This window comes from Hemiscyllium ocellatum, chromosome 49 (genome assembly GCF_020745735.1).
Source record: "Hemiscyllium ocellatum isolate sHemOce1 chromosome 49, sHemOce1.pat.X.cur, whole genome shotgun sequence".
In the NCBI taxonomy this organism is placed as follows: domain Eukaryota; kingdom Metazoa; phylum Chordata; class Chondrichthyes; order Orectolobiformes; family Hemiscylliidae; genus Hemiscyllium; species Hemiscyllium ocellatum.
The window spans coordinates 6,039,227-6,066,317 of record NC_083449.1 but is presented as its reverse complement, the minus strand read 5'-3'; the positions used below and the strand labels follow the sequence as shown (position 1 = coordinate 6,066,317).

At 42.5% G+C, this 27,091-nt stretch overlaps 1 pseudogene; it reads left to right on the top strand.

Annotated features, from left to right (window-relative positions):
• Positions 1 to 27,091, top strand: part of LOC132837120 (histone H2B-like) — a 346,828-nt pseudogene that overhangs the window by 213,045 nt on the left and 106,692 nt on the right.

Sequence of the window (27,091 nt, the reverse complement as noted above, 5' to 3'; positions counted from 1 at the left end):
TTGCGACCCAGAGACGGGAGAACATAACATGACTTGTTACCCAACACAACCAGGGAACGTTCCCCAGACGATAACGAGCTGTGAGCATAAAATACCAGAAAACGTTCTTTAAGCAGCTCAGCACAGTCACTGTTCCCAGAACCACAGCTGCCATTTTCTCACTGCAATATTTACTTTTCAGCTTCTGGCAACAAATAGCCACAAATCGATCAAAGGTGAAAGTGACGGTGAACCAGACAGAACAGTCAATGGCTGCATAAAGCAGGACGGCATGGATATTGCACACAGGGATGTCCAACAGGAAATAAAACTGTTCCTGATAAACAATGGGAATGTGCCGCAGGAGCAGGTCAAGGATAATGACCAGTAGATCTGCCACTGCCATCGCCCCCAGGTAACGTCTAACACATGGAGACAATCCACAATCTTTATAAAGCAGGATGTAGATCATCACGATGTTAACTGTGAGTAAGGAAAACAAACAAATTATACATCAGCCTGAAGGCACGTTCCCAGTTTGTTTGAGGACACCGTGAGATTGACAAATTTGTCACTGTGTTCAGAGATTTATTCCAATAATTGGAGCTGAAATAACAAACAGATAAGTCTGAATGACTGAAAAAAAGTCTCAACAATCACTGGAAACCATCCCTTCCCAAACACACAAAGACACATCCGTAAGAACAAATGGTTTCTACAACATTTCCACACAGTCGATCATTTGAGACCAGACACTGGTCACTCCTTCCCTGTTCCTAAAACGGAGGGTGAAAACGTTGCTGACCTGAAGGAATCTTTCCCAGATTCTTGATGAAAATGGAGGTTAGAAATTTCTGGTTTTTTGTCTAAAGTGTGGACTATCCTCTTTCGAGAAGTAATGCAAACGCAGGGAAAACGTATTCACCCCTTTAACTGTCTCAGCGGAATTCGAACTAGTGTCACCTTTTCACTGGAACGGGATCTCTTCCCTCGGGATTGTATCTTTTGTTCAATTCAATGATTGCCAGCCATTCAAAATAATACCAGGGATAGAATGCTCCCTAAAGCGTAAGTTACAGAATGTTCTGGGGAATATTGGTTGTGGAAAGTTACGGGAAATGTTTGGTACAGAATGCTCTGGGGAATGTTAGTTATATAATGTTCCAGAGAATGTCAGTTATAGAATATTCCAGAGAATTCAGTTAGAGAACATTCCACAGAATGATGTTTACAGTCCGTTCTGGAACATGTCAGTTACAGAACGTTTCAGGGAATGTCAGTTATAGTACATTCAAGGGAATGCAGGTTGTAGAACGTTCGGGGCAAAGTCAGCTATAGAATCTGTTCGAGTCAAAAAGGCCCACATCACAAAGGCCCTTCTGCCCATTAGATTTGGTGAGACCAACTCAGCCTTACGGTGGGAATCTGTCCCCAAACTCAACTCAACTGACACTTTGCAACAAAACAGTACGGTTAAGATATTACCTTAAGTGTTTGATGCAAGATCCTGTTTTACAATCACACAACTGCCATTCCTCACAACCACTTCATTTTCAATTGTGTATAACAATCACAAATATAAAATGTTCTGCGTATTCATTTCCCAATATCGCTCTGATCCATGTCTCTCATGCCACTAAATCATTTTCATTTCCCTCAGTGCGTGCACTGATTTCACCAGTCTGTTTTAAGTATACAACACACATTGAGATAGAGTGCCTTTTGTACAGCTTTTTAATCCATTACTCCCTTTTCCATTGTCACCTTTATTCCTCATATTGACTCGGACAGTAAATAGTCTGACACTGTCATACTCTCACATTCAGTCCCTTGGCTAGTCTGTGCGTGAGGGTTCTCAGTTGGGAAACAATGTATCTGAGGGATGTGTTTGGTTTATATACCTTTGGGAGTCTGTGTATTGTGTTGTGTTCGTATCTTCTGATTTCTAACTTTGTACGTCCATCTTCGTTATGAGTCCGCGTTCTATCGTGTGTTAATTCTGTTAACTATGACTGGTGTCGGGTTGACTCCTTCTGTTGGTAGGTGTTGGTATCCATGCGCAGTTTCTCTGCCTTACATATATCATCTGCTCTGACCATTACCACTGTCATTCTCTTCAGACCTGAGGATAAGAGATGTCGATATTGAACCATATAACATCTGAGAAGAGTACATCGGGGGTGTAGGTGACGGATGGGAGGCTAAAACGAAGTCAATGCATTCATTTTAACTCAGGAATTATAAACGCATGCATTTGTTATACAGAAACTGTGCAGGCACATACAAACGTGTCTTCAATAATAATTTTTAAATAATTTGTTACGTGAAGCAGAGAACAGGGATATAATCATATCATCTAAAGAATGTTAAAGGAGACCTCACATAGTCCAGTTTGGTGGTCGGATAACATTCTTTGAAATTTTACCTGAGCGAAGGAGAAAATTTCGCATGTGAAAGAATCCACGGTCTATTGCTCTCTCTTTTCTTGTTTCTCTACGTAATAATATATGACAGCTGCGGGATCCTTTCAAGAATAGAAAGATGTTTGAAAAACTTTGTTCTCCCACAATATCAGGGATGTGGCTCAGAGAACCATGGAATTTACGGTACAGAAGGATCCATCGTGTCTATGCCTCCTGATTAAACTACCCAAAAGCTGAATCATCTAGCTGTATCTCAGCAGCTTTTAAATTTATCACTCATCTGGTGCAGCGCGTTAACACCCTTCAATACAATATTTTTTTCCGAATACTTATGCTTTAATAGTTATGCAGTTTAGCAATTTCTGCCGTTCCCCCAGTTCTCTGGTGTTTCACGAAGGTTTTCTGTTCCATCCTCTATGTAGACACAATCAGTGTATTCACCTTTCTGGGCAGAGGGGGCCTCTGTCACCTCATGATACATCAGAGGTCGAAACTCTAACACATGATTGATGTGTCACTCCATCCTGTCTGGAAAGTTCCAGAATCAAACAGGATTTTTTCGTATCAAGAGTGAGACTCCAGGTTATGCTGAAGGAAGTGGCACAGCTCTGTGAGCTTCTCATTGTTCAATCAGACTGTCTTTACATTTTACACTTGGAATAAATGCAACATTTCAAATCCCAGAGAGGACACCGCCGTGCCCCGCTCCTCTCTGCTTACACAGCTTCCATTCTGCGCACTTTCTGCTCCGTGTTTGAAGCCATGTAGTAGACCCAGCTATACTGTAAATGCCATGCCTATCCTTCGTCTAGACTGGGTTGACCTCACCCAGTGGTCTCCCTAAATGAATGCAGCAGCAAACAACACAAACACAAGAAAGCCATCCAAAGCATACCCACCGGATTGCAATGACAGTCAAATCCGTGTATAGATGGCACACCTACTCAGTGTTGAAAATGATTGCCTATCGTATTTCATTTCCTGCCTCCTAAACTGTTCCATCTCCACCCAGTCCCGGTGACGTGAAATATAAACAGTTCTCAATAGATTTATTTGACAATGCAACTGCACACTTTTCTGCACCTCATTCACGCTAACAGCAACATTACAATTGCCAGTTGAGACGGTTGAATTAGGTATAGAAGCGATTGTCTATCAGTATGATCTCTAAAACATTAATTTACAGAACTATGTAATGGCTCAGAGCCCGGATTCGAAACCGGCCACCGCACATGGTGGAATTCCAACAAATAAATGGAACTTGGAGAACAGGAGGGATCTCACGGTTTGTTTGTAATATTCATAAATATTGACAATGCGAATGGGGTGGGGGGGGTGCGGTTGGAGGGTAGGGTAGTTATGTTTGTGGATGACATAACTCGCTGCGTAGTTCACAGTGAGGTGGAATGTGTGAGGTTTCCGGAGGATATGAACAGATTGTTCAGATAGCCATATCAATATGCAATGAAATTTAACACTGATAAATGTGAAGACAGTCTGGGTTTGCACGCACGTTTCTTTGGAGCAGGGAAGATTGACGTGGGAGGCTGGTGGAGGTCCATAAAAGGAATTAAGGTCTGGGTAGGATGAACCGACAGCTAATGTTCCCTTTCAGCGAAGAGTCAAGAATAAGGGACACGCTTTTAAAGTAAGAGATAATAAAGGATTTTTAGAAATGGTTTTGAACCCTGAGAGTGGTATGTGTCTGGAATGCACTAACTAGGAGGGAGTTTGAGACAGGCAACCTCACAAACTTTATCAACCACCTAGTTCAACACTATGTGATGCAGATTCCATCGACCTTCTCTTTATTATATGTTTCTATGTAGTCCCAACCATGAAAGTTCTGATATGCCATGAAGCACGAAACAATGTCTTCCTTTCTATTCCCTCAGTTGCGTATATTAAATGGTTATACTGCAAATCAGCATCACTGCATGGAGTATCAGCACTTACTCAATCAAGGAAGGCCCGGCATTTCTGAAAACATCCATGATCATTCACGTGCACAGTGCCAGAATCATCCAACAGTAGCAGCAACATTATTCTCGTATTGCTTTAATGACACCAACAATATTGCAGTTTTCCCTTCATTGCAACAAACATTTCAAGCTGTAAGCGTGTTATTTCCCTAAAGAAGAAAATAAATCTCCTTCTTCCGGGTACTCACTTGAAGAATGGATTAGCATTGAGTGAACAGAGATTGGTCCTGTAGAGCGCATCTGAAGAAAGCAGCCGTGAATGACAAGCCCATGATCATTTTAATAAGTGAACTTTGTGAATTTTTTTCTGGTGTCAGTCATCACACATATGTTGTACTGGCACGCTGCTGAATGCAACATTGCACAAAATGGCTAGAAGTCTTTGCCTAACGCCCCTCTCCAGGTTCCTGATCTCACACAGCTTACTCCCTCACAATTTAGCCAAATTGATTAAAGTCCACAACATGTGTGAAGCAGTCAGTGCTTCAATTCAACTTGCCACTGCATAATTCCCTGTTTAACCCACTGACTTACTGCTTTCCATTTCAGATTGCCTTCCTGAGGAAGTACAGTTCCCGATGTCACATGGATAATACAATTGATAAACATGGGAAGGCACCAACCATTTCCGTGTAAGAAACATCATCTGGTGAGAGGCAGAGTTGAACTACCAGGGTAAAAGTGACCATTGCTCACAAAGTATCAATACAAGCCAGAACCCTGCAGTGTCCAGTCACATCTCAGGGAGCACGTGCACTGGTGGAGAGACACAAGCAATGTTTCACAACACACTGAGTGCTGAATACACTGCACACTGAGTGTGGAATTAATCACGAGAAACACACAGCATGTGAAGGTGAACGCTTGGTTCTGGAACGTGGAACTGGATGAATCTTTTTTTTTAATAAAATGACAACTCAACAAATATTGTTTTGTTTCACTCCCAGATTTGCATTTTGCTCCAAGAATTGTGCAATCTGATAACAAACAGTGAATGACCGCAGGACTCTGAGGTAGAGAGTGTTACGTGTGTTCCATTCCAGGCCACGTGTTTTTTACCTTAATGCTGGCAGTATTATACAGACAGGCGTGAATGAATTGACAAATGGAATTGTGGCACAGTTGCCATCACAGAGTCGTTGTTGAGGTAAATCAGGGCTAACAGCTCAATGTGGTACAGGAACTATAAGCAGGACAATAAAGAGTGCAAAAGAGGCGATGGTGTTGAATTATTAACTTAGTTAAAAATCACACAACACCAGGTTATAGTTCAACAGATTAATTTGGAAGCATTAGCTTTTGGAGCATCGCTCCTTCCTCATGAAACTGTGAATAGCCTCATAAGACACTGTAATCTTTTGCGATAAATTCTGTAAATGTGTTGCTGGAAAAGCGCAGCAGGTCAGGCAGCATCCAAGGAACAGGAGAATCGACGTCGATTCTCCTGTTCCTTGGATGTTGCTTGACCTGCTGCGCTTTTCCAGCAACACATTTTCAGCTCTGATCTTCAGAATCTGCAGTCCTCACTTTCTCCTACTATAAATTCTGTGTCTAGTGATCCTGTTCCACAGCTATCTGATTAAGAAGCAGTGTTCTGAAATCTAGTGTTTGCAAATAAACCTGTTTAATTATAACTTGGTGTAACGTGATTTTTAATTTTGCCCGCCCTAGTCCAACACTGACTCCTGCATATCATTATTAATGAAGCAGTCAGTTACTGCAGTAAGGAGTTACGATATCGTGAAAGGTCTTCAAATGAAGCTTTGTGATTATACATTAGTATCAAAACGATGACAGACACAATGCTGGGGTAATCGATGGCAATTAGGGCAATCGCATGTTCACTCTGCAGGATTTGGGAGCTCATGGAGGTTGTCCCTGATGACTACAAGTATGGGAAATGCACCCCAGCTGCAGCTGCTGGGAAACTGTGTTAGGGAGCTGGATCTGGATTCAGTCAGGACATTCGAGATGCTGAGCGCATCATAGATAAGAGGTTTGGTGAGGATGTCAAACCCAAGTCCGTCCCTTCGCCTTGTACATGTAATGACTCTGCCTATCCACGCCCTGACTTCATTAGCCGTACCTGTCGGCCCTCTTGCATTGATATAAACGCAATTTAATGCAACAGGCAGAGACTAGCTGAGTGATCACCAGGAAAGACAAAGAGAGTAGGCAAGGAGAGCAGGAGTCCCCTGTGGCCATTTCCTTCGAAAACCAGTATTCACATCTGAAGACTGTTAGGAGGGGAATTGCCATTCAGGGGAAAGGAGTAGTAACATGGTCGATGACTTTACAACTATCTCTGGGCACAGCGAGAAAAGGTAAAGGTAAAGAAGTGCCTCAGAGATAGAAGGCTCAGCATTTAGTGGTCAGACAGGAGATTCTGTGATGGCAAGTGGGAATCTGGGAAGAAGTGTTGCCTCCCGGTTGCCATGGTGCAGTATGTCTCAGAGCAGCAGCAGAACGGTCTCAAAGGGGAGGATGAGCAGACATAAATCATTGTGTACGTTGGCACAAATTACATATTTAGAAATGGGGAGGAGGCCACCGGAAGTTTTATAGAGAGCTACGTAGGAACAAAATATGTAAAACCAAGGACCTCAACCATGGTAATGTCCTGATTACTTTCACTGCCACATGGTCATGAGGGTTAGAATGGGAAGACATGACAGATAAATGCATGGCTAAAGAATTGATGCAGGGACAGGGATTCAGATTTTAAGATCATTGGGATTGTTTCTGGGATAGAAGTGATCTGTTCAAGCGAGGCGGATTGCATCTGAATGGGAGACGTATCAATATCCTCATGGCCAGATTTGCGAGTGCAACAAGGGAGGATTTCAAGTAGTTTGGCGCGGGGTAGGGGATGGCATCTCCAACAGCAGGGAAGCAAGTACGAGGCTGGAAGGAGATACAGTAATCATAAATAGTAAGTAGAAGAGACAAGTCAGGTGGAATTCTACCGAGAGAAAGGAATGCCTTTTGAATTAAATTGCACCTATGTCAATGTAAGAAGGTTGACAGGAAGGCATTGGCATATGGGACTGGGATATTTTAGCCATTGTAGAAATATGGCTAAGGAAGGGACAGGACTGACAGATTCATATGACAGGGTACAGGTGCTTTCGCCAGGACAGAAGTGGCGGACAGGGTAGTTGCATTTGTCATTCATGTGTGCATTGCAGCAGTAATCAGAGATGAAGTAACTAAAGGATCATCCAACGAGGATTGTGGGTGATGATGACATTATTGGTGTTGCACTATAGGTCTCCAAATAGTCAATGGGAATTAGGGGTATAAATATACAGGGAGATCGGGGAGACTTGCAGGAGAAATAGGGTTGTCATCGTATGGGATTTTAATTTTCCTACCAAAGACTGGCTGTGCCAGAGAGTTAAGGATTTAGATCGGGTGAAATGTGTTAAATGCTCTCAGGCAAGTTAGCTTAAGTAACATATAGAGGATACAAAGTGGGAGGGTGCTAAACTCGATCAACGCTTGGGGAATAGAACAGGATATATGACAGAGGTGACATTGGGTAGCACTTTGTGACCAGTGACCACAGTTCCAGTGATTGCAAAATAGTTATGGAGACAGACAAAACTGGTCCACAGGTTCAAGTTCTAAATTGGGACAGATTAAATTTTGGTGGAGTTATCCAGGAGCTTTCAAGGTTAGATTGGAGTAGCTTATTTGCAGGCATAGGTACCTTTGGCCAGTGAGAGAGCTAGAGTTCTATATGTTTCTGTGACGGTGAAGGATACTTTTAGGAGGAATAGGGAAACTTGTATGACAAGTGATATTGACCAGAAAAAAAGGAGGCGATGTGGTTCAGATACAGGCAGTTCGAATGAAGCGAGTCCCTATAGGTAGAAAAGGAATAAAGGACTTTACTGAAGAAGGAAATCAAAAGGGCAAAAAGAGGTCATGAAATTCTCTTGGCCGAGAAGCTTCGGTTGAGTCCAACAAGGACCTTTAAGTATATTAAAGGAAAAAGAATAACTGAATAGAGTAGAGGACCCCTCAAGACCCAAAATGGACATGTATGTGTAGAACCACAGGATATCAGCGAGGTCCTCAACAAATATTTTTCTTCATTTGTGATTATCATGGAGAAAGATAGGAAACCTTACGAACTTGGGGAAATTAGTGATGAGGATGTGTTGAATGTCCGAAAATGTTGAATGGGGATAAATCTCAGAGTCCTGACCAGATATATGCATGAACACCGCAAGAGGAGGAAGTGAATTTGTGGGGTTCCTAGCTGGTAATTTTGAATTATTATTAACCACAGGTGAGGTCCCGAATACTGGAATGCAGGAAATTTTGTGTTCAAAATGAAATACGTAAAAAACGGCCTGGGATCTATGAACCAGTAAGCTTAACATTTGTGGTGGTTATATTACTTGAGAATATACTGAGATGAGATATGCTTACATTTGGAAAAACAGAGTTGGATTTGAAATAATCAGCATGCTTTTATGAGGGAACATCATGACCAAAGGATTTGTTAACATTCTTTGATGAAATGACCGGGAAGGTTGACGAGAGAGGGGCGGTAGACATCGAGGAATGTGGCGCTGGGAAAGCATAGCAGCTGAGGCAGCATCTGAGGGTCAGCAGAGTCAATGTTCTGGTCATTCCTGACGAAGAGCGTTAGACTCCAAACAGTCAATGGGAATTAGACGAATAAATATGCAGGGAGATCGGGGAGACTTGCTGGAGACTTCATCGAATATCCTGATTCTCGGACGTTGCCTGACCGGTCATGCTTTTACAATATTACGTTTTTAAAATCTAATCTCTCACATCTGAACGCCTTACTTCTTCATAACCTGCACATGTGGGAGATCAGGTTCAAAACGCATGGAAATGGAAAAGCACAACGGATCAGGCAACATTCGAGGGGCAGGAGAGTCGATGTTTTAGTCTAATGCCCTTCATCAGAATGTGCAAAATATCGATTCTCCCGACCCTCAGATGCTGCCTAACCTCATTTCTCGATGTCTACTGCCGCTGTCTTATCAACCTTCCTGGTGACTTCATCAAAGAGCTTTAACAAATTTGTCAGTTATGAGCTCCCAGTTACAAAGGCATGCTGATTACTCCTAATCATATTTTCCTAGGGTGCTTTAGTCTATACGGATTTGTTCAATATGAATTTCAATTGCACCAAGACAGGATGAGGGCATTCAGACGCTGCAGGCTGATGTAATGTTAAAGGAATGGGCCAATCAGCTCTCCGACCCTATAGCACTGGGCCCACAGTACATAGAACATAGAACAATACAACGCAGTACAGGCACTTTGACACTCGATGTTGCGTTGACTTGTGGAACAAATCTGAAGCCTATTTATACTACATTATTCCATTTTCATCCATATATTTATCAAAATGACCATTTAAATGCCATAAACGTTGGCGAGTCTCCTACTGCTGCAGCCAGTGCATTCCATGCCCCTACTAGTCCCCGAGTAAAGAAACAAACTCTGAGATCTGTCCTATATCTATCACACCTCAATTTAAAGCTATGTCTCCTCGTTCTAGCCATCAGGTCTAGCTCTATCCACGTCTCCAAAATTGCCACAACATTGAATTACCAAGTATACATCCATGTTGGAAGTTCACCCACCTTATTCCACATGCTCCTGGCGTTGAAGTAGACACACTTCGAACCACAATCCTGCCTGCCAGTGAACTCATACACAAATCTGGAAACCTTATTTCTGACCTCACTACTATGAACCACTTGGACACTGGAACTCCAGTTTGGGTTCCCATTCCCCAGGTGAATTAATGGGCCAAGTAGCACCAGTACCTTGTTACACATTAACATTATCAGTCTGATTAGCTTCCTTAAGAAAGTAACACAGGAAATGGAAGATTCACTGCAGTGTGGGGTATACTGGAATAACACGCGGCTATTTAACACCTCACGTTTGCCTTTCCATTCAGTAAAATCAGAACTCATCTGCTTGATATCTCAATTTCTCTTTCATGCCTAATTCTTGGCAGCCCTCAACTCTCTGACGTGACAAAATGCATTGACACAACCCTCCCCCAAACATTTCGGTAATGTAGTTCGACTAATTATCTGAGATTAGAGTCCTACCAGTCACTACACTCTGAGAGACGGAAGCACTCCCAACACATATGCCTTGAACTGTTGACATGAACAAATGCTATGACCACAGCAGAAAAGTGACTGACCTGATATCATGAAGGTATTTGACTGAGCAAAATGTTATGAAGTCTGAACGAAATTGATATTAATGGGAATCAGTTATAAACTTCCAACTGGTTAGGTAATCCAGGACTCAATGTGATTGCTGGATATCAATCATCTCAGTCCATGCATATCTCTGTGGGCGACCCTCAGAGCAGCTTCCTCGGCACAAACATCTTCAGCTGCTTCATCAATACATTTCCCTCCATCATGCGAAGAGAAGTGGAAATGTTCAGTGAAGATAACACAATGTTCAGAATAATTTATCACCCATTCAGGAGCTAAAGTATCAAAACTTGGACAAGATTCAAGCTTGTGTTTTTAACGTGTAGATAACATCCATGTAACTGCATTGCTAGACAGTGCACACTTCCAGGGTAAGAAAAGAAGAACTCAGTCAGCAACTCAAACTAGTTTCACACGAATATATAAAGTCATTAAGCCAATCGAGCTTATTGGATAAGAGGGGGTACAGCCCATATACTCTTTCCTGCCTGTTACACAGGAAGAGATAAAATTAAACTGGAAATGTTGGAATTCAAAGTCGACAAACAGGAGGCTGGAAGAACACACCAAGCCGAGAAGCATCAGAAGATTAGAAGTTAACAGCTTGTTTATATCCTTCTTCAGTTCTGGGAGTGGGGGTGAGGGGAACTGCAGATAAAGGGGTGTGGGGGAGGGTGGAGCGGGGTGGTGAGGTGGGGGTAGGTGAACGACGTTTTTGGTTGCTGGGAGGAATGAATCCGGTTGGTGGCTGGAAGGAAGAGTTTTTCTGAGGAATGGAAGGGAGGAGGGAGGGCAAAGGAAGGGAGGTTGTTTGAAAGTGGAGAATTCAATGTTGAGTCGTTCTGACTGTCGGCTGCCCAGGCGGAAGATTGGGTGTTGTTCATCCATTGTGCAGATTGAGTCGTTGTGGAGGCCAAGGGTGGTCATGCCGGAAGGAGAGTGTGAAGAGGAATTAAAATGGATGGCAACTGGAAGGTCCTGTGGGTCCCTGAGGATCTGGCTGCAAAGCTCAGTGAACCATTCACTAAGTTTACGTTCCATCTCTCTGATGAACAGAAAACCACATCAGGCGAATCACATGCAGAAAACTATTTTGGTTCCCACCACCTGTTAAATCTGCCACGAGAACCATTCCCTTCGCCAGTACTTGGTTTGTACCACAATCACCTCCCGTTCCCCTAGTTACCTTACACTGCCATCAGAAAAGATGCAACACCTGCCAGTACACCACTCCCCTAACATCCATCCAGGGCCTTGAACCTGCTTCCAGGTAAAACTGAAGTTCAGCTGCATCTCCTCAAAACTAGTTTATTGCATTCTTTGCTCCCAATGTGATCAGAGGCCACATTGAGGTGGTCGAATGTAAACTAAGTGCACGTTTTGCTGAGCATCACAGACGGGCCGACTGAACCTCCAGCAAGTGCCCATTTCATTTCACCCTCCCACTCCCGCTCCAACATGTCCTTTGTTGATATAGTGAGACAGTCTGCAAGTTGGAGGAACAGCATCTTATCTTCTGACTGAGCAGCCTACAGCACAGAGAACTCAACAGTAAGTTCTTCAGTTTGAAATAACCTGCCCAACCATGCCCCAAATCCTTTTCCGTTCCCACCTCCTCTCTTCAATTCGACCAGATTCATTCATCACATCGACCAACCAAGTTTTGCCCGCCACCTGTGTCCATCTTGCCCACTGAACCATTTTGCTGATCTCTCTCCCTGAACTTTCCCTCTTCTCTCTTTAACTGAAGAACGATTATACCTGAAACGTTGCCTTCTCCACCTCCCGATGCTACCTGACTTCCAGCTTCCTGCTTGTCTACCATTACACAGTGAGACAAGTCTTGTCAGCATGTCACACTGCCAAACGGGAACCATGGGTCATCCAATACTGTAGTTGAACCTCTTCCCTGGGACAAGAAGGAGGACTTTCAGCGCCTCGAGAATCTAACACATGGACAGCACAGACCATTCAGTCCCTCAAATTTGATAAACAGGAAAAGGAGAATGTCATTGATGCTTCAACACGACAAACCACTGAAGCAGAGGTTGCACAGACAGACTGTGTCGTGATGTTCGTCCTGTTTCCATCACTATTAGCACACTCGTGTTGCTTTGACGTGGCTTGCTGATGGTGAGGAGGGAAAGTGGACGGTTTGTGCTAAGTCTCAAGGGGACATCTTCCATCTCTGAGAAGACAGGGCAGTGTTCTGTATGGAGTTCAGATGCTGGTGGGAACGGCCAAGTCTTTCAGATAGTGGCTGCTGACACATTTGTAAACAACATGATATTGCAGGGTCAGACACCAACAGCACACTCAGATGGAGAAAATTCAACCAATGCCTGGAACTCTCTTTCAATCGAAATCGGGGCTCCACAGACATACTTATACTTTCACTGAGTCATAGCGAATTGATGTAATGTGCGTTGGTGCAGAACCCTTAAATTTTATTGCAATCACCGGTTTTTTTTTTCTTTGTTGCATCACAGATTAAAAACTCATTCCCTTCAAGCTCTCCTCATCGTAGCATAATCCCAGGGATCAGTCCGGCAAAACTCCTTTACACTGTCTCATTTATGCAAGGAGATCATTTCTTACAAAGAAGAGAAATTCTGTACACAGTCTCAATCACATTCCACAACTGCAGGAAGGTGTCTTCACTCCTATAATCATTTTGCAAAGACGAGCAGCGTACCATTTACTGTGCTGATTACCTGCCATGAATACAAATTCTGTTCGTGACTCATCACCAAAGGCATCCAGCTTCTTTTCACCAAGAACACTTTCCATCCTCTTACCTTCTACTAAATACAAAATGAGAAGGATGGCATTTATTGCCAAATTCTTTTTTGTTCCCTTGCGAACAGCTGTGCTTGAAGCACAGTCACGCCAAAAGTAGCATCATTATTATCAATGGTGGTGTATGGAGATGCTGGAGAGGCGATGGCCTAGCGCTATTATCTCCAGAATATTAATCCAGGGACCCAGGTAATGACAAAGAGTCCGGATTTCAATCCTACCTTTGTCAAGCAGCGGAATTTGAATGAATAAATTCTCAAGAATTAATAATCAAACGAAACAATGAAACCATTGTCGATTGTCAGAAAATTTCTACCTGGCAATCTCATGTCCTCAAGGAAGGAATTCTGCCATCTTCACCTGGTCGGACTTACATGTGACTCTAGTCTCACAACAATGTGGTTGAGTCTCAATTTCCCTTTGAAATGGCCAACCCAGCCACTCAGTTATATCAATCACTACATAATCTCACATAGGTGAAACCTGACTGACCTAAGCACTGACTACTTACAACCCACGGACGGCAGTGATTCAGGAAAGTAGCTCACCAATACCTTCTCAAGGACAATGAAGAAAGAGAATTAAATGTTGGCCCAACATCCCATGAATAAATAAAAGAAGATGATCACACTCAGGGAAGAGAGACAAAGTGACATAACTTTAAAGAGGGATTTTGATATGTACCCTACATGAGTATGATATTCAGCAAAGTGCGAACATGAGAAAATAAAATAATATTAACTTCATATTTTATTTCTATTCCAGCTGATAATTATCACACCCTTTCTTTGCTCTTTCTTTTCTATCTCTCTCTCTTTCTTCATCTATTCCACTCACTCTTGCTTCCCTTCACAATCGATATCCCTGTCACAAACATCGATCATACCATTTCTTAGCTGTGTTAAGTTCTGATGTATGGTCAGTGGACTCGAAATGTCAACTCTGCTTTTCTCTTCACCCGAAGCTGTAAAATCTGCGTTACTCTGGCATTTTCCCCTTCATATTGTTTCAATCTGTAGCATCAATGTTTGTTTTTTAAACCTTTAAGTTTGTTATATGGGATATCTGCATTTGTTGATCTCACTAAATGCCATTTACTGTGAGGCTATTCCTCAAGGCAGTAAAAAGGGAAGCACATTGTTGTGGGTCTGAAGTCAGTCTTAATTCAAACCAGGTGATAATGCTAGATTTCTTTGCCAAAGGACATGAGTGAATAAGATCAGCTTATAGAGAAAATGCTGGTGGTTTTATGGTTGACATTAGGGAAATTCGTTTTTATTTCCAATTCTTGTCATTTATTTGAAGATCTGACAGCCTCAGTGGAAGGATGTGAAACACTATCTTTTGTGTAATCACCTGTGCTTGTGAATTGCCTGTCTGGAGACGTTACTACCTTGACTCAGTGCCCCTAACGTGAAGTTACTTTACAAATGAGAAAAATGTTTTGATCAAAACAACTGCAACTGGAAGAATGCTCATAAGAGAGCTTGAACTGTAAAGTCTGAACTTTAACAAGGCATAGATAATGGCATGGCTTCAACCGCATTGACAGTGAGATGGGAATTTGTGGTGTTATAGACCTGATAGCTTTGGTAATGGAGAGATTGCAGAGACGTAAATCAATTCAGGCTGAGGGCACTCGGGATTCTGAACAGTCTTACTCTCAAATTCTTGTGAAGGTGGGGAATAGGGTCTGACATTTGAGTAATGAATTGAGTTTGCAATAAAAATTAAGGAACTAGTTTCTGTCCTCGCCAAGTACAGATATCATAAATATCAATGAAGTTCAACATAGTTTATGTAATTAATAAATGGACAGAGATATAGTGACTTACCAGGAACACCAACAATAGCGAGGATGGGATAGTAACCTGCTTGAATAATCCTCAGCATACCTTCTATCCGGTATGGTAATATTGACCAAACCGAAGAAATTAAATATAGACCCCAGGATAAACTTCGTTCCATTGTTGTAATGTTCCAGTCTACTGTTCACAGGTTCTGATTGCTGCTATCCTTGTCTCTGCCGCTGCTGATTCTTCTTAATGTCGGAGTTCATGCATCTGTTGCTACAATGGGATAAAACAGTGGAAAATAAACCCTTACTAAGGGAAGAGAGAAACCCTCCAGTGACAGTTAGGATCCATGGAGACATATGGCAATCACAGTCACCGAACAAACAGTTCCAGTTAACCCGTTTTAAAAAAACACGTTCAATTTTTTTTCTTTTTTCTCTTTTTTTTATTTTTAACCCCCGCATGACTGCTGAACTGCGGTAGTGCTTATTTTTTCCCAAGCACCCATGGTGTGTGTGTGTGTGCAGGTGTGAGACACAGTGAGAGACACAAAGCGCACGAATCTTTATTCAATTTCCAACACCAGGAAGACAGCAAAACACCCGGGTGGCAAGTGACAAGCAGTGCCCTTCACGTCAAAGGGCAATGCTGTGTGATCAAACAGTGAAGGGGAGGGCAGGGACTAAATCAAAATAGAGTTGGAGGGAGAAATGACGCACGCCACTCCCTGCGGCGCCCACCTCTCCCTGAACAACTCCAGAATGTTGGTGGACACCGCGTGCTCCCTCTCCAAGGACACCCGGGCTCGAACGTAACCGCGGAAGAGGGGCAGGCAGTCGGCCCTCAAGACCCCCTCCACGGCCCGCTGCCTGGACCTGTTTATGGTCAGTTTGATGGCGCTGCTGCAGGAGCACTATCAGAAGGATGTGATTGCACTGCGGAGCGTCCAGAGGAGCTTAACTGGTTTGTTGTCTGGGATGTGGAGCACTGCAGCAACAATAAAGAGAGGCTGGATAATCTCAGGTTGTTTTCTTTGGACTAGAGAAGGTTGAGGGTGACCTGATAGAGGAGTATTGGAGTGTGAGAGGCATATAGCTGTAAGGCATATTCCTAATTAGATCAGTAAGCAGGAGTCATGGACTTTCAGCTATAAGGATATTTGAAGAGAATATCGTTCATCCAGAGGATGGTGGGGAGATTGGAAATCGCTGCTGCAAAAATGAGGCAGGAAGAAACCTTTAGTACATTGAAAAAACGTATTTAGATGTACAATTGTATTGCCGTAGCCTCCAGGGGATAAGGTCAAAGGGTTGGAAAGTGGGAGTGTTGCTTTCAGATCTTTCCTGACCAGCAGCTCTCCTTGCTCTGTAAAGGTCTTTGAAATAATGACAACGTACCGCTTCTCTGCTTGCCCTGGTGTAGCCTGGAAGAAACAACCAAAAAAAAGCGTTTTAGTACACAATATGGCTAGCAATTGCATTTACCGTTTCACTTGGCATTTATTGTGGTGTGTGTCAGTTAAGAAAACAGGGTGAAGGAGCAGAGGGTATATTTTCACAAATCAATGAAGGCAGCAAGACGGGGGAGAGCGCAGTTACTAATGCACACAACATCTTTGGCTTTAATAATCGAGGTGAGGAATCCAAGAGCAGGGAGGTGATGCTGAACTTATACAAGACACTTGTTAGAAGTCACCTAGAATATTGCGTGTAGTTGTGGATGCCACAATATAGGAAAGATATGAATGCACCCAGGAGAGTGAGAGAGCGTTGAAGTGATTTTGATTTGATTTATTGTCGTCACATGAACAAAAATACAGTGAAAAATGTTGTTTTGTGTACTCCACCATACCATAAAAAGTGCATCAGGCAGCAGAACTGAGTACAAAATACAGTTTACAGCTACAGAGAAGGTGCAGTGAGGGAGATCAGCATTGACATTTGAGGGATCTGTTTAAAAGACTGATAACAGTGGGGAAGAAGGTGCTCTTCAATCTGATGGCATGTTTTCAAACTTTCATATATTTTAACCGATGTAAGAAAGGATAACGAAGGTGGGAGAGGTGTTTGATTATGTTGGCTGTTTTCTCGAGGCAGAGCGAAATATAAGTGGAGTCAGTGGATGGAATGCTAGTATGTTAATATACATAGAAGAACCAGGTTCCAGGCAGGAGAAACCCCAGCATGTAGCATAATGGCAGCAGTCAAGGACTGTAATCCCTTGGGGAGGACAAGGTATAGAGAGAGAAAGAGAGAGAAAGATCTTCAAAATCGTGAGCGAAGGCTGGGCAGAGCCAAAAAGGAGAAGTTGTACCTGCTCATACAAGGAACTAAAACAAGAGGGTTGGCGGGGAGTGGAGGGCGGACAAATTTAAATTGATATGAAAACAAATGAGGGTCGGAATCAACATGAGAAATAAATCTTTTCAGCCAGCGAGTAGTTAGGGTGCAGAGTCCATTGCTTGGAAATGTGGCAGAGACAGGTTCAATGCAGAAGAGGTGTTGGATGAAAATGGGGTGCACATGTATATGGGAGGAAAGGCAGAAGGGAATACAATTCTGTCAAGCTGTGCAGAATGATGCTGGATTTAATCAATCCCAACATACCCATACCATCTGACTGATGCATTCAATTCTAAATATCCCTGGTGCAGTAGAGTTATGGTTGACAAAGCCTTTGTGTTAGGTGTATATGTATCAGACTATATTAGCTCACTGAAAGCATACAACACATATTAAGGGAATGGTGAAGTTCAGTAAGGCATCCCATAACACATTGAACAGCAGAGCAGAATCGATGGGCTGAATGACCTGATTCTGCTGCTATGTGCAGTAAACCACCAACGGATTGGACATTTATTGTTCCAAAGCCTAATTGTCCAAAAGGGAAGTTAGTGTCAACCACATCGTTGAGAGTCTGAAGTCACGTGCAGGTCTAGACTAGATAGGGAAGAAGATTTCTCTCCCTGAAGGACACCACTGAATCAGATTGCTTTTCATTCTGAGATATGTTATCACAGTTTTACACTCACTATTAGTAAGACAAAGTTAAAAATCTCACAACACCAGTCTATGGTTCAACAGGTTAATTTGGAAGTGCAAGCTTTACAAGTACTACTCCTTCGTCAGGTAGCTAGAGGACCAGTTAAAAAGTAAATGTGCAGATCTACAAGCAGCAGTAAATGTTAAAAGCGAAGGAAAGGAGGTAAACGGGGATGAGTCCAGGGAAGATGTGCCAAGCAAACAGAGGATTGTGGTCTGCCACCAACCTTTCCAGACAACCCAACCTGTTTAGCAACGTTTTTCAAGGTTTGTGAAGGTTTGTAGCTTAGATTGAGATTTAGGGTGTAGGTTTGCTCGCTGAGCTGTAGGTTGGATATCAAACCTACAGCTCAGTGAGCAAACCTTCACCCTGTTTAGCAACCCTGGAGAGAACCCCTGCTGAAATGAACCCGATTACCACTTAAAGACCGGTCAGGGTAAATGGGTAAAAACAAGGTCTGCAGATGCTGGAAACTAGATTCTAGATTTGAGTGGTGCTGGAAAAGCGCAGCAGTTCATGCAGCATCGGAGCAGCAGGAAAATCGACGTTTCAGGCAAAAGCCCTTCATCAGGAATAGTGTACCTTAACATTGATGCCCCAGCGCTTAGATAAATTACCCGATTTACAGTGACACAACTAGCGGTAATTGCTAAAAACATTTCAGAATTTGAGCCATCTGCAGATCCATATGTATTGTTTGTAGTCAGACAACAGAAGGCTTTGCATGGGTAGTATGAGAGAGAGGAGGTACAGCTCGTCATAATGAGGCAGTCAGTACAGTCTGCAATCCCAGTCTCTCTGGATGTGGGGGAAGGAACCCAAGCCGCCATGAAAGAGGCAATTCTCACAATTAGGTATGATAAAGGACACCCCGTACACGGGCTAAACTAGTGAAGTGCAAAGAAGACAGAACAGCCTGCAGCCTTCCAATCGTTTATGTGTATATTTCTCGTGAGTCTATGGAGATTTAAACAGGGGTCTGTTATCCGAGGCTGATTCAATGAAGTGGGTTAGGACTGTAATTTCACACGCCACTGGAGAGAGCAGGAAGACGTGTATGAACTTCGATCATACAGAGCCAACCGACAATGAGGTGTGGGTTCTGAGGAAAATGTGGGAGAGAGAAGTGCACGAACCAAACAAAAATAAAACAGGGTAAGAAGGGAAAATGTTTCCTTTCCGATCTCAATCCAGTGTGGAGGAATGAAGGAAGAGGAGGTAATTCTTATCCAAGGAAGCCAGAAACGGGAACACAGCAGGGGAGCATGTGGCAGCTAGCGTTAGCTAACACAACGGCCAGACAGGACACTATTCTCGAGAATGTGGAGCCCATGTGTGGGAGGCTCAACGTTGTAATTACTTTATTTTATTTGACCTTACAAAAGTAAAGGTAACAACGGTTGACCAATAATAGAACTGAAAACTCCAACTACCAATCAAGATATAAACTAATTCCTAATAAACCTAATTTGAACTCTTTGTCCCTCACTGCCATTACTTAGGTACGGCTCAGAAGGGGAACTTGTAGGGGATGATGTTCCCACATACCTCCTGCCCTTGCCCTTCAAGTGGAAGTGGTCGTGGGTTTGAAATTTCTTTCTGATGAGCTTTGGTGAATTTTGCAGGCGGTATATACTGCTGAGACTGAGCATCGATGATGGATGGAGTGGATGTCTGTGGATTACGATATTTATCAGATGGATGTTATGAAAATCAAGTGGCAGCTGCTTAGTCCTGGATGGTATTGGGCTTCTCTAGTGTTGTCAGAACTGCATCCAGTCAAGTGGGGAGTATTCCAGCACATTCCTGACTTGTGCCTTTTCGGTTGTGAACAGAGTTTTGGGAGTGCAGGTGAGGGTGGAGGTGGTTTTCAGGAAATGAGTTACTTGTGCAGTATTCAGAGCCTTTGATCTGATCTTGTAGCCACAGTATTGTTATGGCAAGTCCAGTTCAGTTTCTGGTCAATAGGAACCCCTAGGATTTTTGATTTGCGGAGACACAGTAATAGCAATACCAAATGGTTAAAGGGCTGATGGTTAGATTTTCTCTCAATAGTTACCCCCAGGATGTTGATGGCGAGGGTATTCAATGATGGCAACACTACTGAAAATCAACAGATAATGGTTAGAATTTTTCTGATTGGAGACTGTGTTTGCGTGGTGCAAATGTTACTTGCCACTTGTCAGCACAGGTCTAGGCATTATCCAGATCTTGATACATTTTGATGCAGACTGCTTCAGTACCTGAGGCGTGGGAAATAGAACAGAAGAATAGAGTGATAGAGATGAACAGCATGGAAACAGATCCTTCGGTCCAACTCAACCATGTTGACCAGATATTCTAAGTTAATTAGAAGCTCTTGCCAGCACTTGGATCAATTCCTTCTAAACCTTCCCTATTCATGTCCCCATCCAGATGCCTTTTAAATGTTGTAAATGAACCTGCCTCTATCGGTCCCTCTGGCAGACTATTCCATACACGCACCATCCCCTGTGTGAAAATGAAATGCCCCTTAGATCCCTTTTAAATCTGTCTCGTATCACCTTAAATCTATTCCCTCTAGCTTTGGGCTCCCTACCCTGGGAGAAAAGACCTCGGCTATTCACCTTATCCATACCCCTCATGTTTGTATAAACCTCCAAATTATACGACCATCACACTTAAACTCTGCAGGGACAGTGGCCTCAGCACATTCAGCATTTCCCTATTCCTCAAACCCTACACCCCTGGCAACATCCTTGTAAATCTTCCGAAACTTTTCAAACATAAACGACATTTCTGTAATATCAAGGAGACCAGAATTGAATGCAGTATTCCAAAAAAGAAAAGTGGCATAACTAATGTCTGTGTAGGGAGAACGTTACATCCCAATTTTTAAACTCAATCAACTCACCAAGTAGACAAGTGTGCCAAACGCCTTCTTCTTCATGATACTGTCCACCTGCAACTCCACTTCCAAGGAACTATGAAGCAGCAACCCTCGGTTTCTTTGTTAGGCAATATTCCCCTGATGCTACTACTAAGTGGATAAATCCTGCCCTGATTAGCATTATCAAAATTTAAAACTTCACTTTTTCTAATATTTATATAATTTGGAATACATTGAACAGTTCTGGGTCCCAATATCTGGGAAAATATAACCTGGGCAGTGAGGGTCATCCCAGATATGGAGGGACTGTATGATGAATAAGAGGTTCAATAGGTCGGGCTTGTCCTCGTTGGAGTTTAGAAGAATGAGAGGTGACCTTATTGAAGGTTCTTAGGGGGACTTGAAACGGGAGACAGAGAGAAATTGTTTCCCCTTCTTTAGGAGAGTCTAGGACCAGAGGGGTACTGACTCAGAATAAAGGAGGTAGCCCGTTGAAGCTGGAAATGGGGAGGAACTCATTTTCTCTGCGGGAACTAATCGGGGAATGTTAACCACACATGCGTGTTGAGCCTGGATCACTGAAGCAGAGATGAAGAGACCTTTAATCAGGATGGGGAATGGAAGGCTATGGATGGGTGTTTTGGTGCCGTGAGAGCGTTTGGGTAGGGTGGGGGTGGATCACACGAATGTAGAGTTGAGGATGATTAGATCAGAAATGTTCCCATTTCACAGCAGAGCGGATTCTATGCGCTGAAAGGCCTACCCCCACTCCAACGTATTTTGGTCGCCACATTCTGAAAGCAGTCGAGTTACATGCACCGTACAGATTCCAAACACTTGCACAGAGTTGGGTCAAATTTCACAGTAGGAGGTCCATCACAGCCAGATGACCTCCAGTTAGAAACTGGTCTCAGCATCAGAGCAGAGGTGAATGTAGGCGATCTATCAATTACAGAATACTCCTTCTGAAATTAACCCTCATCCCCAACAACTACATTTGGGATGTAAAACTGGGACTATACCAACAGGAATAAAAGATGGCGTGAAGATGTTGGTCAACCTGAGAGACCTATTATGACAAATTGTCATTGCCTGGTATGCATTGTCTATGGCAACCAGAGAACCATTCCAACACACCTCTTCCATTGCCAATGGCAATTTGCTCCACCTCAAGTTGGAACTCTTGCAAAGTGTCCTGATTGGTGTTAGGATGAGACACGAAATACACCATTTCCATTTAGCCAGATCAGCGCTCTTGAACCGTGTTTCCATCTCGTGTTAACCTCCCCAATACCACCCACCTCAGCTCAGCCAATCGGTTCACTCACTCTGGACAGTGACCACCACCTGGAGGGACGTGAGCATCGAAAGGTTATGGAAAAACACGCAGCGGTACAATCCTGAACCCATTAGGGTCGCTTGATGTTGTGAGACACAGAATCAGAGCTCACGAGGGTCTCGTTTCTGTAGAAGGAAAATTGTCCTCTCCCACACATGTGATACTGGGCACAGGTACAATGCAATGTGATGGAATCACCGGCTCTCTGCAGTCTGAGACATACCTGTAATATCACCGGGCTTTCTGAAATTGACAGAGTAGTTAAAATGCTTTGTGATGTAAAGCATAGGATTTGAATTAATCGTTTTCAATGTCTTTGCTTGGATATCTGCTTCACAATTGTAGTAGGTGTGACAATGTCAGCCGGGTGGGACACACAGAGTATGAATTCCCTGATTAGTTCTGTTCAATTTAAGTGCCAGCTCTGAGCTAGCTGGGTCAATGACATGTACTATACACATATAATTAAAGTGTAACTTGAATGAATAACAGCTTCTGTGGAGTTATTTCAACAGCAATTAACTGATGCATGTTCATCCCTGCGCCTGACATTAATCATTAGTTATCAGGTATTTCTGACACTATCGGATCTAAAACCAGTTTGAAAGCCTGATATAGACTGAATAGCTGTATGTGTTTAGATTGCTTTTTGTTGGAATGATTGATAGTGATTGTGAGAGATTCCTTGGGATGAAAATTCATAACCTGAGAGAATTTTTCGGAAGAATGGAGAGTGAGATTCTGAGGCTAAGTTTCCGAATCTTAATAAGGAAAGCTATGATAGTATGAGGCTGAGTAGGCTATGATGGATTGGGTAATGTTACTGAAAAGAATGAGAGTGCATAGGCGGTGGCAAACATTCAAAGAGCAAATGGGTCAACTACCAAAATTATTTATTCCAACCTGATTTCAGTGCAACGATAACAGTGCCCAAACAATGGCTTACGGGGGAAATTGCAGATATTATTAGATGCAAAAAAGTCATTCAAATTAGCAAGAAAAGAAACAATAGCCTTGAAGATCAGGAACACTGGAGGAGGACCAAAAGATTGAGTCAGAAGAGGAAAAAGAGTATGGGGTATAAGCTTGCAGGGAACAAAATAACTGACTGTAAAAGCTTGTCCAAATATGTAAAAAAAAATTTTTTTGCTGAAAACTAATCTAAGTTCCATGCAGTCAGAAACAAGGGAACTTACAATGAGGAACAAGGAAACGGCTGATGAACTAAATGTAAACTTCACTTCTATCCTCTCACAGGAGCAGATGAAAAATGTGCTAGAAATGATGGGGAACACAGGAGTTGTTGAGACGATGGAAATAAAGGAATATTGCTGGGGAAATTGATGGGATTGAAGGGAGATCAATCCTCAGGGCCTGATAATTTACATCCCAGAGTGGTTAAGGAAGTGGCCATAGAATTAATGGTTGCTTGGTGACAATGTTCACGAATTCAACAGACTGTGGAACAGTTCCTACAGGTTAGACGGTTGCTGATGTAAACTTATTATTTAAAAAGGGATGTAGAGTCATATACTAATACAGCATAGAAATAGGCCCTCTGACCCAACGAAACTCTATTAATTAAAACCATATACCCAGACAAGCTCACCTCAGCTCATAGTCTGTAAAAAAAGTGAGTGAGTGACAGAGAACCCCTAATATCTACTATTTAACGGAAGTAACAACTTATTTTACTAACTCTAATAGAGAACATTAAGCTGCAACTATTTACAAATCCAAGCCCTCCTTTTCTTAACTACTTGCTATCTGACTTCAACAGTACAAAAATATGCTGTACTATTAACTCAATTATTGAATATTACATTAGCTTAATCTGAAGACCACACAGTCTTTGTCTTCCTCACTCTTTTTAGTTTTCCTGCAGCTGATCTCCCTGGGTCATCTTCTTTCTTTTCACTGCGAATAAACTTGACATGAAAAGGTCCTTTGACAGAGTTTTGTTTTCTGATTTCTTTAAGAGCACGATGTTGGAAGGGCAGTTAATTTTCTGGTAGGTTCTCTCTCTATGGCAGTTGTTTTACAACTAATTTTCAAAATGTCTTCATTCTTATGTCACCCAACATAGGATCATCTCATTTGATCGATGTTGGCGGCAAAACAATAAATTCAAACTCGATTTGGTTTTAGTATCCCATGGCATAATTTAAATTGATTGGCTGAATTTGCATTGTTGTCAAAACAGCAAACAAAACTCAGGTATCCACTTCACAGCTAAATATTACGTATTTTCAATTTTCCAGCAAATGCTGGGGCTGCCATCCAGTCTGATATAAGGGTTTGTAATCTCTCAGTCCAGAACAACATTCTCTCTCTTAAAGGTACAGTACAAGCCTTCAAATGTCATAACAAATGAAGATATGAAAACTGTACTGGAAATGATGGAGAACACAGAGGTTGATGTGAGGGAGGAAGTAAATATATATTGCTGGGGAAATTGATGGGTTTGAATGGAGATTGATCTCAGGGCCTGACAATCTACCTCTCAGAGTAATGAAGGGAGTGGTCTCAGAATTGGTGAATTGGTGACCGTGTTCAAGGATCCTGCAGATGCTGGGATAGTTCCTGCATATTAGATGGTTGCTGATGCAACCTTACTATTTAAAAAAGGAGGAAGGATCATCCAGTAATACAGCAGGGAAACAGTCCCTTTGGCCCAAACTGGTCCATACAAGCATGGTTCCCACTCCGCTAGTTACAATTGCTCACATTTTGTCCCCATCCATGTAAACCCTTCCCATCCATGCACCTATCTTTTTTTTTAAATGTTACTATTGTACCTGCCTCAGTCATTTTCTCTATCAGTCCATTCCATATGCGCGCCATTGTCTGTGTGAAGACGTTGCCCCTCAGGTCCTTCTTAAATGCTTCCCCTCTCATCTTAAACCTGTGCCCTTTAGTTTTCACTTCCTTATCCCTGGGGAAAAAAGCTATCTGCATTCACCCTGTTCATGCCCCTGATGATTTTATACGCTTCAATAAGGTCACCCCTCATTCTCCCAAGTTCCAAGGAATAATGTCCAATCCCGGCTAACTTCTCCCTCTAACTCAGACCTATTATTCCTGGTAGCATCCTGATAAATCTTCTTTGCACTATTTCCAGTTTACGTTTTCTTACAACAGGATGATCAAAACTGTACACAATACCACAACTGCAGCCTCACCAACGACTTATACAACAGCAACATAAAATCGCAACTCCTATGTTCAATACCTCGGCCGATTAAGGCCAGCATGCTAAATGCCTTCTTAACCACCTTGTCGATCAATTACACTGCCTTCTACAAATTATGTATTAGTACTCCGAGACTCCTCTGTTCCACTACACTTCCCTGGACCTTTATACTTCCCACCTCGATTTAACTTTCTAACGTGTAGCACCTCACACTTATCTGTACTGAATTGCATTTGCCAATCCTCAGCCACTTTCCCATCTGATCAAGATCCCTCTGTAATTGTTGATAACCTTTTCCTTGCTATCATTGATAATTTTGTATTATCCGCCAACTTACGAACCATGCCTTGTATATTCACACCCGGATCATTTATGTAAATAACCAAGGTCCCAGCACCGACCCCTGTGGCACACCACTAGTCACAACCTTCCAGTCCGAGAAACAACTTTCAACCATCACTCTGCTTCATAGAATTGAGCCAATTTTGAACCAACTTAGCTAGGCCTCCCTGGATCCCATGCGATCTAACCTTTGCAAATAGTCTGCCGTGCAGGACCTTGTCAAAATCCATATAGACAACATCCATTGAGCATTATAGGCCAGTCAGACTGACGTTGGTATTAGGAGTATCAGGGACGTGTTTAGAGTTCAACATTGGCCATCATTTCAAGTCAACATGGGGGCAGTTTAACCTGGTTGATGGGGTAAAATGACAAGCATTATAGCCAGCCATTGATATCCGAGCCTGCACCATGGTGTTATCAGCGAGAATTAACTGCTCAACCATGGGCGGCACGGTGGCACAGTGGTTAGCAACTGTGAGAAATAAAACAAACTGATATTTTCTCAGTTGTTTGAAACTCTCTCAAACTGAGCTTAACATATAGCTGACCCAATCCGCTCTGACAATGGAAATGATATTCTTCACTCTGACAGTGGTAACATACCTGCTGTCTGTTAGAAGCAGCTGGCCACACTTGGCTTCTTACTGAGGGAATATTACATTGTCTTGGTTCTTCAAGTATTTGCCTGTAAATCACCAAAAGCCAAAAGTTTGACAATCTTTAACTGATCAACGCAACATTCTGTTAATAATCATTAGGATTTTTTTTTAAAGCTAAGAATTCAAACAGAACGACATGTCTGATTCTATTTTCGCTCCAGGTCTGGTGATTTTTTTCTTTTTGTTAATTCAATACCAATTGACTGAGGTCCAGAAACTAACCGATAACTGTACAGCTCCATGAATGGGACTATCCAATGCAAGTGGGTCTGTGAATATGAGTTTAGGTATTGAACTATTCATATCAATTCCTACATTGTGAATAAAAGCTACACTCTCACATTCTGTCCTTCTAAGCCTTGCTTAAATTACTTAGGTATTCAAATAGCAGTGACTCACAGCGACAAATTGATATAGAACTGTAGATCC